The 13,325-nt window shown below is 42.7% G+C and overlaps 6 non-coding genes across 6 annotated transcripts; 2 read left to right on the forward strand and 4 right to left on the reverse strand.

Moving 5' to 3' along the window:
- Window positions 1-4,837: 4,837 nt before the first annotated feature.
- Window positions 4,838-4,911, reverse strand: TRNAN-GUU (transfer RNA asparagine (anticodon GUU)). Its single transcript has one exon. It is a non-coding gene; the product is annotated as a tRNA-Asn (tRNA).
- Window positions 4,912-5,931: 1,020 nt separating this feature from the next.
- On the reverse strand, window positions 5,932-6,005 carry TRNAN-GUU (transfer RNA asparagine (anticodon GUU)). Its single transcript has one exon. It is a non-coding gene; the product is annotated as a tRNA-Asn (tRNA).
- Window positions 6,006-7,026: 1,021 nt separating this feature from the next.
- Window positions 7,027-7,100, reverse strand: TRNAN-GUU (transfer RNA asparagine (anticodon GUU)). Its single transcript has one exon. It is a non-coding gene; the product is annotated as a tRNA-Asn (tRNA).
- A 160-nt stretch (window positions 7,101-7,260) lies between these two features.
- TRNAM-CAU (transfer RNA methionine (anticodon CAU)) lies at window positions 7,261-7,332 on the forward strand. Its single transcript has one exon. It is a non-coding gene; the product is annotated as a tRNA-Met (tRNA).
- A 789-nt stretch (window positions 7,333-8,121) lies between these two features.
- On the reverse strand, window positions 8,122-8,195 carry TRNAN-GUU (transfer RNA asparagine (anticodon GUU)). Its single transcript has one exon. It is a non-coding gene; the product is annotated as a tRNA-Asn (tRNA).
- A 158-nt stretch (window positions 8,196-8,353) lies between these two features.
- Window positions 8,354-8,425, forward strand: TRNAM-CAU (transfer RNA methionine (anticodon CAU)). The gene has a single exon. It is a non-coding gene; the product is annotated as a tRNA-Met (tRNA).
- The last annotated feature ends 4,900 nt before the right edge of the window (window positions 8,426-13,325 follow it).

A 13,325-nucleotide genomic window follows, 5' to 3' on the forward strand; every position in this document is an offset into this window, starting at 1 on the left:
ACTATTGGAAAATAGATGGCTAAATGTTTGACAATTTGTTCTATATTTTCTTGGTTAATCTCATCAGTCAAGGTGTCATCTTCATCCAACACACAATCTTTAATAAATTTTTGTATGTCAGTATGGGGAGGAAGACACGCCCTCAACACTACACGCCAATCCTTATCAGTTGGTTCGTGTGCATTTCCTAAGTCTTTAACAAATTTCTGACACTTTGCCAACTCTTTTCTGGGATCTGGGAATTCAGTCATAATGGAACGTAATTCTGATCTAGTCCACGGACAATGCATTGTAACATTTCTTAAAGGAACTACACCATCATTATCCGGTTTCCCATTGGGAACTGATATTGTGCGGACTGGGTATGCACCCTGTCACGGGCACTAGGAGTCTTTACCCAGGTATCACCAGATGATAGACTTACCAGAGCAGTATAGGTGGTAATATGATACTCTGGTAGCGGGGTGATCACGGAACAGGAGACAGCAGATGGTAGAGAATTCTCGTGGAAAGTCTATGACTAGCAGCACTGGTAATATGTAGGTAATAGTACACGAGGAACTGAATGGACAAGGGAAACGTGAGGGTAGTCAGAGGTCTGCGGATAGCAAGTTGTACCACTGCTATAGTGAGGAGGAATGTCCAGAAGTAACGAGGAGGTGATAAGAGTCAGCGCTCTGCGTGTAGCAAGTTGTACCGCTGTCTAGGTGAAGGAATGGAATCCAGGTGGAGGTATCCGGGAAGTCAGTGGTCTGCGTTAGCAAGTTGTACCACTGCTATGTGAAAGGATACAGGAAACAGGTGACTAAGGAAACAGGGAACAGTGGTCTGCCTCTAGCAAGTTGTACCACTGAATATATATGTGAGGAGGAGCACGGGGAGCGGAATGCAATGCAGAGTATACACGGGCACACTGAACTTGATCCCACGATGACATGCACAATATAGTAATGACTGAACAGCACTGCACAATAATACAAAGTCACAGGAACTATCCAGGCAAAAGGTAACACAGTCAAATGATGGCAATAGTCTCAGCGGATAGTAAACTCCAGAGGAGAACAACTTAGTCCAGCAAGATATGCAATACACCAGCACAGTCAATGAGAAGTATGCATACCGAGGTTCAGGAGCAGGCTGTCAGACAGAAGTGCAGGGATACCTGAACGGCTGGAGGCCGGCAGGATGCGAAGTCCCAGGAGGGTAGAAGCGGTAATCAAGTAGGTGCAGCGCACAGGTAGGTAGACCAGCAGGGATAGAAACAAATACTCAGGAAGCAGTAGTATATAGAAATGGACACCTGGAGAACACTGAAGAGTAGAGATGGTCTAGATGAGATGAAAGCAGCGAGGCGTTGATCCGATGCAGACAGGCGAGTTGACACAAGCGGAGACACTGTAGAAGCACGGAGAGCGGATCAGCTGGCTGCAGACACGAGAAGTACTGGAGGGTTGCGATGAGCAGGGAACTGCAGATACCCGGAGGCAGCGGATAGGAATCAGCTGGTGCAGTCACGATGAAACACGGGAGAGTTGAAGTGAGCAGGATACTGTAGATAAACGGAGGCAGCGGATAGGAATCAGCTGGTGCAGTCACGATGAAACACGGGAGAGTTGAAGTGAGCAGGATACTGTAGATACACCGAGGCAGCGGATAGGAATCAGCTGGTGTAGTTACGATGAAACACAGGAGAGTTGAAGTGAGCAGGATACTGTAGAGCACGGAGGCAGCGGATAGGAATCATCTGGTGTAGTTACGATGAAACACAGGAGAGTTGAAGTGGACTGCAAACTGAAGTAGCACGGAGGCAGCGGATAGGAATCAGCTGGTGCAGTCACGATGAAACACTGGGAGGTGAAGTGGTCTGGAAACCACAAACGAACAACAGGAATCAGCAGGAGCTGAACACACGAGGAAACACAGGAACACCTTCAGAGGCTCATGGGGAATGAGACTCCAAGATCAGGCAACGAGGTATGGAACTCAGGTGCTTTAAATAGAGAGTGTTGCCTGATCACCAAATAACTAAAAGGAACATGAACAGAAGGTTTGAAAGGGCTGCACATGCGCAGACCCTCAGGATGGTGGACGGCCACAGTTCCTAAGCACACGAGAAGTAGCACTCACAGTCTGGTGAGTGACACACCCACTGGTTCACTGGTTTCAGAAGTCACTACCGGATCTGCTGTTTCAAGATTTAGAACGCTATCACTCCTAGTGATCATACTACTCTCACCTATCTCAGCCATTGCTCCTTTCCCATACTTACGCTGAACCTCTAGCATATTAACAGCATGAGCAATGGCCGAAATCACAGTGGGTTCATCTTCATCTTCTGATACACTTGTTTTAAACTGGCTTAGAACAGGATATAATTTAGCAATTTTCCTTTTTTCAGTTTTAATAATGGCTGTACTTATCGCTCCCACCACATTTCCTATTGTTGGGAAAGGCCTATCACAAACTTTGGTCATCTTGACCCACGTGTCGCAATATGCAGTTGCGTATGCACCATATTTCTTACACATGAGAAATCTCGCTGAACCAATGGGACCTTCCTTAGGCAGTACACTGGCCATCTCTAGCGTATGCTTAGCACCCATGTTGAACAACACCAATCTACACGGAACACAGACACACCGCAATGCTCTGTTCTTTCCAACCAACAATTTCAACCCTGTTGCTACAATCACCGCTAGAGATCTCTAATGCCCTTGTGAACGTATTTCCAAATAGCCGCGTCCACTCGCTTTCTCTTATTCCAAACAAGAATCCCTAATACAGAAATAGTTCCTCGATAGCCCGGCTATCTCAAATTCCTGTTGAGTTTATTATCGCTGGGAGCACAAGTTGATAAAATCAACCTGCCTTTCCAGTATAATTCCTCCTAGCTGCTTCACCAATTCGCACTAACGGTGCGGTTAGATCGCACTGCCTACCAATACTAATTATTAGCAAACCTTGCGATCTATTGGTAGCGCTTTGCGAAAACCCGGTTTTCGCATTCGGTATACCTGCCCTGTATACCGTCCTTCAGTTGGGCAATCCGCCTCGTCAGACAGCAACTGAGCACAATGAATAGTAAACAGTGTATCTACGTTACAAAATCACACACTATACACCTTTTCTGCGCAGAAAATCAAAAGTTCCCAACAACAGTAATAATGTCTCAGAGGTTTTCACAAGTAATTATACTATGCACATATGATAACTATCAAAACGATTGTTTAACCACGTGGCAAATCTACCGGAGGTTCGCGTACGCACAGCAGGAAATACACATACGCTAAGCAATGCAATACAGTTGAAACGCACAATGACAGTAAAAAGAAACAGTTTTCTCTTTTGTCCCTAGGTTCTAGTTAGCGTGCCCTAGACAATGCAAAACGGACATTCGGTTTCACAACACAGAGTAAAAATCAGGTTTTGAACACATTGCGTTCTTACCCGTTTATGACGCGTCTCCACCCTTTGTTGAGGAACCGAAATCTGTTGGTCTTGAGTATCATCGGCAACGAAACCTCCAAAGCTCACGAGCCACCAAATTGTTATGTGCGTATTGTCGCTAACCAATAACGATTGTCGAACCTCGATTTGTGTTTCCAACGCACAAAGATTTATTTGCAAGTAGTAGAATAATATGTTCAAGCGAAGTGATAATAAATACAGCCGTTACTTATCGCAGGCGCTCTGGATCCAGTGTGCAGTCATTCAATCCTGAAGTCTGGGGACAAGATGTCTGAACACTAGATGTGAAGCTGCTGCTTATATGCACACAGAAATACAGTAATACAATGAAAATGGTATAGCTTGCATCTATTGGTCCAGGTCTTAGGAAGGTCCAAGGGGTTGTCAATCATTGGCTAGTTCATCCTAAGGAATCCAAAGGAGGGGGTCATCTCTCCAGGGGGTATGCTCGGCTCTTCCCGCCAGGATTCCTTAGTCTTAAGTAGTTCATAATTCCTTATCATTCATAACTTGCGTATGCACTCTGCGATTCCTTCGCAGAGTGAACCAAACAGTGTCAAATGTTAAGAGGTTTATTATGATACCACATATGATATGATTCCTTCAACCTGTTCCATATATTTCACTAATATGCATGTAACTTTAATATAAAACATAAATACTACTATATTTCGACATAACTGACTATGTGTTGCAACTACCATTAATGTGTACTATTTTATAAGTATGCGTGTTTGTGCGAATGTATGGTAAAAGACAAAATACTGTTGCTGCCACATGTAGTAGCTGCGTACGCCCTTTCACGCCATAGCATGCCCTTGTACGCAATAGCGTACCGTACACATCTTTTCAGACAAAGACAACCAAGTTTGCTCGACTTTAATTGAAATGACTTTATCCAATTTGCTGACTTCGACAAATTGGATAGCTGAAATGGTGTAGAGCAGTTTATTTTTCTTCCTGTGAACTTGTTTTTTCTAGGGAGACACTATACTGTGGAAACATTTAGCTGCCATTGCATATGGAATTGGTTTTTGGAAACAATAGAAGAACAAATGCTTGTGCACAGGCTTTATTCATGGACTTGGCTTCGTAGGACACTTTTTAGAAAGTCCGTTTTGGTAGCGTAACTACAAGGAACAGGGAGAGCAGTTTGAATGCTAATTTGGTTTCCACAGTCTGTCCAATAAATTTAGCTCTGCAACCAGTTGCTAAATTGGATTTTCAAAGTATGAAGTTGAGTAAAACTGTCTAGAACAATCTAAACTCACCATTGATAGGCATGAAGGTAATTGGATCAGAGGTAGCCCACACCTCAAGAGGATGGATTAGATGATGTCTAAAACTTGATACGAAATTCAGTCATTTACGTCCCTGGGTGGGCTTGAACCACCAACCTTTCGGTTAACAGCTGAATGCGCTAACCAATTGCGCCACAGAGACAACTTGCAGCGTGTTCATGACATGTGCTGAAATGCATTATTCCGGACAAATTTCATGACATTTTATTACTGTTCTTTATCTGCCAACCAATAAAAATACACATTGGTTCTTTCCTGGGTGGCCTCCAACCTTCAGGAGTCAACAAACATTGCATGACTAGCAGAGTGGCGCAGCGGAAGCGTGCTGGGCCCGTAACCCAGAGGTCAATGGATCGAAACCATCCTCTGCTACTTGCTTTTTCTTCCTTATCTAAGGCAATCCTAAATTGGTAAACTTGTGGTAGAAACTTTGTTTTTTTTCTGTTTAGTTAAAGAAAAAAGTCTATTACAATCTCAGCTCATTTTAACAGAATGCTACTGGCAGTCTTTATGTCAAAGTCAACATACTTTCTTTTCTTTACCCTAACAGTGCTCTGGTTACATAGGTAAAAATCGACCTTGCCCATAGCAAAACAATGCAGGTTCCCAAAATGATAAATCTAGTTCACATATTCATGGTGAAATGGGACAATGATGGAGTCCAAAATTATTTCACACTTAAAAAAAAAAAAAAAAGCGGAGGGACACTTGGATAGCTGAAATGGTGTAGAGCAGTTTATTTTTCTTCCTGTGAACTTGTTTTTTTCTAGGGAGACACTATACTGTGGAAACATTTAGCTGCCATTGCATATGGAATTGGTTTTTGGCAACAATAGAAGAACAAATGCTTGTGCACAGGCTTTATTCATGGACTTGGCTTCGTTGGACACTTTTTAGAAAGTCCGTTTTGATAGCGTAACTACAAGGTAAGAACAGGGAGAGCAATTTAAATACTAATTTGGTTTCCACAGTCTGTCCAATATATTAACCTCTGCAACCAGTTGCTAAATTGGATTTCCAAAGTATGAAGTTGAGTAAAACTGTCTAGAACAAACTAAACTCACCATTGATAGGCATGAAGGTAATTGGATCAGAGGTACCCCACACCTCAAGAGGATGGATTAGATGATGTCTAAAATTTGATATGAAAATCAGTCCTCTACGTACCTGGGTGGGTTTGAACCACCAACCTTTCAGTTAACAGCCAAACGCGCTAACCAATTGCACCACAGAGACAACTTGCAGCGTGCATTCATGACATGGGCTGAAATGCATTATTCCGGACAAATTTCATGACATTTCATTACTGTTCTTTATCTGCCAACCAACAAAAATACACATTGGTTCTTTCCTGGGTCGCCTCAAACCTTCAGAAGTCAACAAACATTGCATGACTAGCAGAGTGGCGCAGCGGAAGCGTGCTGAGCCCATTACCCGGACGTTGATGGATTGAAACCATCCTCTGCTACTTGCTTTTTCTTCCTTATCTAAGGCAATCCTAAATTGGTAAACTTGTGGTAGAAACTTTGTTTTTTTTCTGTTTAGTTAAAGAAAAAAGTCTATTACAATCTCAGCTCATTTTAAAAGTATGCTGCTGGCAGTCTTTATGTCAAAATCAACATACTTTCATTTCTTTACCCTAACAGTGCTCTGGTTACATAGGTAAAAATCGACCTTGCCCATAGCAAAACAATGCAGGTTTCCAAAATGATAAATCTAGTTCACATATTCATGGTGAAATGGGACAATGATGGAGTCCAAAATTATTTCACACTTAAAAAAAAACAAAAAACGGAGGGACACTTGGATAGCTGAAATGGTGTAGAGCAGTTTATTTTTCTTCCTGTGAACTTGTTTTTTTCTAGGGAGACACTATACTGTGGAAACATTTAGCTGCCATTGCATATGGAATTGGTTTTTGGCAACAATAGAAGAACAAATGCTTGTGCACAGGCTTTATTCATGGACTTGGCTTCGTAGGACACTTTTTAGAAAGTCCGTTTTGGTAGCGTAACTACAAGGTAAGAACAGGGAGAGCAATTTAAATACTAATTTGGTTTCCACAGTCTGTCCAATATATTAACCTCTGCAACCAGTTGCTAAATTGGATTTCCAAAGTATGAAGTTGAGTAAAACTGTCTAGAACAAACTAAACTCACCATTGATAGACATGAAGGTAATTGGATCAGAGGTACCCCACACCTCAAGAGGATGGATTAGATGATGTCTAAAATTTGATATGAAAATCAGTCCTCTACATCCCTGGGTGGGCTTGAACCATCAATCTTTCAGTTAACAGCCGAACGTGCTAACCAATTGCGCCACAGAGACAACTTTCAGCGTCCATTCATGACATGGGCTGAAATGCATTATTCCGGACAAATTTCATGACATTTCTTTACTGTTCTTTATCTGCCAACCAACAAAAATACACATTGGTTCTTTCCTGGGTCGCCTCAAACCTTCAGGAGTCACCATACATTGCATGACTAGCAGAGTGGCGCAGCGGAAGCGTGCTGGGCCCATAACCCAGAGGTCGATGGATCGAAACCATCCTCTGCTACTTGCTTTTTCTTCCTTATCTAAGGCAATCCTAAATTGGTAAACTTGTGGTAGAAACTTTGTTTTTTTTCTGTTTAGTTAAAGAAAAAAGTCTATTACAATCTCAGCTCATTTTAACAGAATGCTGCTGCCAGTCTTTATGTCAAAATCAACATACTTTCATTTCTTTACCCTAACAGTGCTCTGGTTACATAAGTAAAAATCGACCTTGCCCATAGCAAAACAATGCAGGTTTCCAAAATGATAAATCTAGTTCACATATTCATGGTGAAATGGGACAATGATGGAGTCCAAAATTATTTCACACTTAAAAAAAAACAAAAAACGGAGGGACACTTGGATAGCTGAAATGGTGTAGAGCAGTTTATTTTTCTTCCTGTGAACTTGTTTTTTTCTAGGGAGACACTATACTGTGGAAACATTTAGCTGCCGTTGCATATGGAATTGGTTTTTGGCAACAATAGAAGAACAAATGCTTGTGCACAGCCTTTATTCATGGACTTGGCTTCGTAGGACACTTTTTAGAAAGTCCGTTTTGGTAGCGTAACTACAAGGTAAGAACAGGGAGAGCAATTTAAATACTAATTTGGTTTCCACAGTCTGTCCAATATATTAACCTCTGCAACCAGTTGCTAAATTGGATTTCCAAAGTATGAAGTTGAGTAAAACTGTCTAGAACAAACTAAACTCACCATTGATAGGCATGAAGGTAATTGGATCAGAGGTACCCCACACCTCAAGAGGATGGATTAGATGATGTCTAAAATTTGATATGAAAATCAGTCCTCTACGTCCCTGGGTGGGCTTGAACCAGCAACCTTTCAGTTAACAGCCGAACGCGCTAACCAATTGCGCCACAGAGACAACTTGCAGTGTGTTCATGACATGGGCTGAAATGCATTATTCCGGACAAATTTCATGACATTTCATTACTGTTCTTTATCTGCCAACCAACAAAAATACACATTGGTTCTTTCCTGGGTCGCCTCAAACCTTCAGGAGTCAACAAACATTGCATGACTAGCAGAGTGGCGCAGCGGAAGCGTGCTGGGCCCATAACCCAGAGGTCGATGGATCGAAACCATCCTCTGCTACGTGCTTTTTCTTCCTTATCTAAGGCAATCCTAAATTGGTAAACTTGTGGTAGAAACTTTGTTTTTTTTCTGTTTAGTTAAAGAAAAAAGTCTATTACAATCTCAGCTCATTTTTAAAGTATGCTGCTGGCAGTCTTTATGTCAAAATCAACATACTTTCATTTCTTTACCCTAACAGTGCTCTGGTTACATAGGTAAAAATCGACCTTGCCCATAGCAAAACAATGCAGGTTTCCAAAATGATAAATCTAGTTCACATATTCATGGTGAAATGGGACAATGATGGAGTCCAAAATTATTTCACACTTAAAAAAAAACAAAAAACGGAGGGACACTTGGATAGCTGAAATGGTGTAGAGCAGTTTATTTTTCTTCCTGTTAACTTGTTTTTTTCTAGGGAGACATTATACTGTGGAAACATTTAGCTGCCGTTGCATATGGAATTGGTTTTTGGCAACAATAGAAGAACAAATGCTTGTGCACAGGCTTTATTCATAGACTTGGCTTCGTAGGACACTTTTTAGAAAGTCCATTTTGGTAGCGTAACTACAAGGTAGGAACAGGGAGAGCAATTTAAATACTAATTTGGTTTCCACAGTCTGTCCAATATATTAACCTCTGCAACCAGTTGCTAAATTGGATTTCCAAAGTATGAAGTTGAGTAAAACTGTCTAGAACAAACTAAACTCACCATTGATAGGCATGAAGGTAATTGGATCAGAGGTACCCCACACCTCAAGAGGATGGATTAGATGATGTTTAAAATTTGAGATGAAATTTAGTCATTTACAACCCTGGGTGGGCTTGAACCACCAACCTTTTGGTTAACAGCTGAACACGCTAACCAATTGCGCCACAGAGGCAACTCGCAGTATGTTCATGACATGGGCTGAAATGCATTATTCCGGACAAATTTCATGACATTTCATTACTGTTCTTTATCTGCCAACCAACAAAAATAAACATTGGTTCTTTCCTGGGTGGCCTCAAACCTTCAGGAGTCAGCAAACATTGCATGACTAGCAGAGTGGCGCAGCGGAAGCGTGCTGGGCCCATAACCCAGAGGTCATATTTCTTTTGCCACAGTGTTCATACTGTGTGTGTATGTATGGTGGTGATGTAGTCTTGTGAATACCAACCATTTCTTCATGAGTAATAGTCATGATTTCAGGAACCAGTTTAGCTAAGAAACACAAGCCCTTGGAACTCGGAGTCACCCAGGAATAAGCTTTCCTTCCACAAGCAAAATACACATCATCAGGGAGAACATAAGGAACAGTATGCCCATTAATTATATCACATAGAGTTTTGATAAAACTACCCATGCCTAGTGTCTCCATTTGCTCTAGACACGTGTCGGCATGGATGACATTTTTACAATTATCTATAGAGACTTTTCCAATGGATACCTTCTTATGTTTGGTTATACGCCCTAATTTGTGACTTCCATCAACATTCCTGCCTATTGGTGACTTTGTGAGTCTCCCTCTAAAATGAGTGTGGCGAGCCATTGTCTGATCTGATGGGTCAGCCTCCCAATTCTCCAGGCGCTTTGCATGAGATATATTTAGGCACAGCAAAGATCTGCCTATGGAGTATTGTCGAAGCATCAGACTAGGGGACCTAGTGTTATTGTACCTCCCGTCAATGGGCCTCCCCCCCTCAATTTGAGTACTTCGGATATGTTTAGAGGGAATGGCACTAGTCCTATATTATGCTGCCTTTGCGGCACGTGAGAGCACACCCAACACTCGGTTTGGTTTAGCACCTTACCCACCAGGGAGTGATAATCCTCCAAAGGATGCCCGCCTATATTCAGAGTACTGGGTGACTGGCATCGTTAGATGCATCTCTCTTCAACTAGGGAGTCGCAGAACTTGCAGATACAATACTCATCAGACAAAGGCCCCTCACACTGCCTCAGAGTTTCTGAGCTAGCAGACCTTTTCATAACCCCTGGACCAAGCTTGATAATGGGCTGCTCTGAGTATTCTAATAACTTTTCCTCTGCCTCCATCTCATCCGTATCACTACCAGAACTCTCCTCCGTCCTCCATCCTCCTTCACAAAAATAGAATGTCCTAAAAAGAGTAAAAACAAGGAAAATCCTGGAACAAAAGAAAAACAAAAACCGCCACTCCATCGCTGGAAAGATAGTTCTGGGGCAACGTCTCTGGTTCAGGTGTCTCGACTGCAGGCTTTAGGTCTCCCGGAACAGACTCACAAGTGACAGATCTATGTCGTCGGTCTCAGTTTTATCTTGCACTTTCTCCGAATTATGGTCTCTCCTGCAGTGGGTGGAATGGACCCAAGTGTCTCTCTCTGCAACCTTCAGTGATGTAGTACTGGTCAGTAGCACTTGGTACGGGCCTTCCCAACAGTCTGTTAAACAACCTGAACTTAAGAAATTGCGGATCATAACATAGTCTCCAGGTTCAACATCATGGCAGTTCGCTTCTGGCATACCAGGTGACAGCATTTTTAGTTTTTGTTGTTGTTGTTTTAGCTGTCTACTCATTCTTATAAGATATTGTACAGTCACTTCATTATTACACTTCAAGTCGCCTTGTGGACTCACCATCAAATGAGGTTGTCGCCCGAACAGTATCTCAAAGGGGGACAGATTAAGAGGAGGTCTAGGAGTGGTCCGAATGCTATGGAGGACCAATGGCAAAGCCTCTGGCCACGCCAACCCAGTTTCAGCCATTACCTTACCAAGCTTGTTCTTTATAGTACCATTTACTCTCTCCACCTTATCACTGGCTTGTGGTCGGTACGGGGTGTGAAGTCTGCTACTGATTCCCATGAGTTTACACATATTTTGGAAGATATCACCGGTAAAGTGGGTACCCCTATCACTTGCAATGATTCTAGGGATGCCAAACCTACATACAAAGTCTTGTACAATTTTCTTTGCAGTGAACACAGCAGTATTAGTGGCTGCCGGATATGCTTCTACCCAACCGGAAAACACATCAATACAAACTAACACATACTTTAAATTCCTGCATGGTGGTAATTGGATATATTCAATTTGTATTACCTGAAAAGGTCCGTCTGTAGGAGGGATGTGGGATGGCTCAGTTGGAATAGTTTTCCCGACATTTTTCCTCAAACAAGTAAGACATGACATTGCTTTCTTACCAGCCTGAGAGGAAAATCCGGGAGCGCACCAGTATGCTCTCAACAGTTTGCACATACCTTCTTTACCCAGGTGAGTCAGGCCGTGTGCTGCTTCAGCCAGGCTTGGATAGTACGTTCGGGGAGCTACAGGCTTACCTTGTCCATCCCTCCAGAGTCCTGAGGACTCTTGACCACATCCCTTCGCCTTCCAGACCGCCTTTTTCTGCAGGGAACACAAATCTTGCATTTCAATTAATTTCTGCATGTCTAATGTCTGAAAAACCATCATAGTCTCGGTCGATACAGTCATAGGTTGCCCTGCTGCCCATTTAGCAACTTTGTCTGCCCTGTTGTTGCCCAATGACACTGGGTCTTTTTCAAAGGTATGGGCTTTGCACTTTATGACGGCTACTGTTCTGGGTAACTGTATCGCTGTCAGAAGTCCTTTTATGTGTTGTGAGTGTGCCACTGGCGTACCTGCTGCTGTCGTAAAGTTTCTAAGATGCCAAAGGGCCCCAAAATCGTGCACTACCCCGAAGGCGTACCTAGAGTCAGTATATATATTGGCTGATTTACCCTCTGCCAACTCACACGCTCTCCTTAATGCTACTACCTCCGCCACCTGGGCTGAGTGAGGTGGGCCAAGGGGTTCAGCTTCTACCACATCCTGATCATCTACAACAGCGTAACCAGTACATAGCTCTCCCGTCTCTGTCTGTCTATGACAACTTCCGTCTGTATAAAACGTAAAATCTACATTTTCTAAGGGGGTGTCACGTATGTCGGGCCTTGCAGTAAAGGTCTGATTCAGGTGTTCCATACAGTCATGCGTGTCAGTATTCTTGCCTAACTCATCATCAACCAGGGTCTCCTCACCTCCCACCCTTTGTGTCTCTAGAGACACATATGGTAGGTATGTAGCTTGATTTAAGGTGCTACATCGTTTGATGGTTATGTTTGAGGGTGCCATCAGTGCTAGTTCCCACTTTGTAAATCTAGCTGAAGAAACATGTCTGGTTTGGGCTGAATTTAACAGAGCTGATACAGCATAGGGTGTATAGACAGTTGAATTATGTCCTAATACTACGTCCTCGCTCTTACTTACCAGAAGAGCAGTTGCTGCTACACTTCTGAGACATGTTGGGAGTGAACTTGCCACATTGTCCAATTGTGCACTGTAGTATGCTACCGGTCTGCTAGTGTCACCATGTTTCTGTATGAGGACACCTGCTGCACAACCATCAGCTTCTGTACAGTATAGTCAAAAGGCTTTTCATAATCAGGTATTCCCAATGCAGGTGCTCTAGTCAGACTATCTTTAAGATTAAAGAACGCTTGCTCTGACTCTTCTGTGTGTACGACACGTTCTGGTTTTGAGGAAGAGACTAGCTCCTGCAATGGTAATGCCAGAATAGAAAAACCTGGGATCCAGGATCTACAGTATCCACACATCCCCAGGAAAGTACGAATCTGCTTCTGGCTCTGCGGCAGAGTCATGTGTTGTATGGCCTCAATCCTGTCGGTTGTCAGGTGTCTTAGCCCCTTAGTGAGGCAGTGTCCTAAGTATTTGACCTTAGTCTGACATGGCTGTAATTTATCCTTTGCCACCTTGTGCCCTGTTTGTGAAAGATGAAGCAACAATAATTTAGTATCATGTAAACATGACATAAAAGAATCAGAGCACAACAACAAATCGTCCACATATTGAATTAGAACAGACCCATTGTAGGGTTGAAAGGATTCCAAACAGTCATGTAAGGCTTGGGAGAAAATATGG

Source organism: Mixophyes fleayi, chromosome 3 (genome assembly GCF_038048845.1).
Source record: "Mixophyes fleayi isolate aMixFle1 chromosome 3, aMixFle1.hap1, whole genome shotgun sequence".
Lineage (NCBI taxonomy): Eukaryota > Metazoa > Chordata > Amphibia > Anura > Limnodynastidae > Mixophyes > Mixophyes fleayi.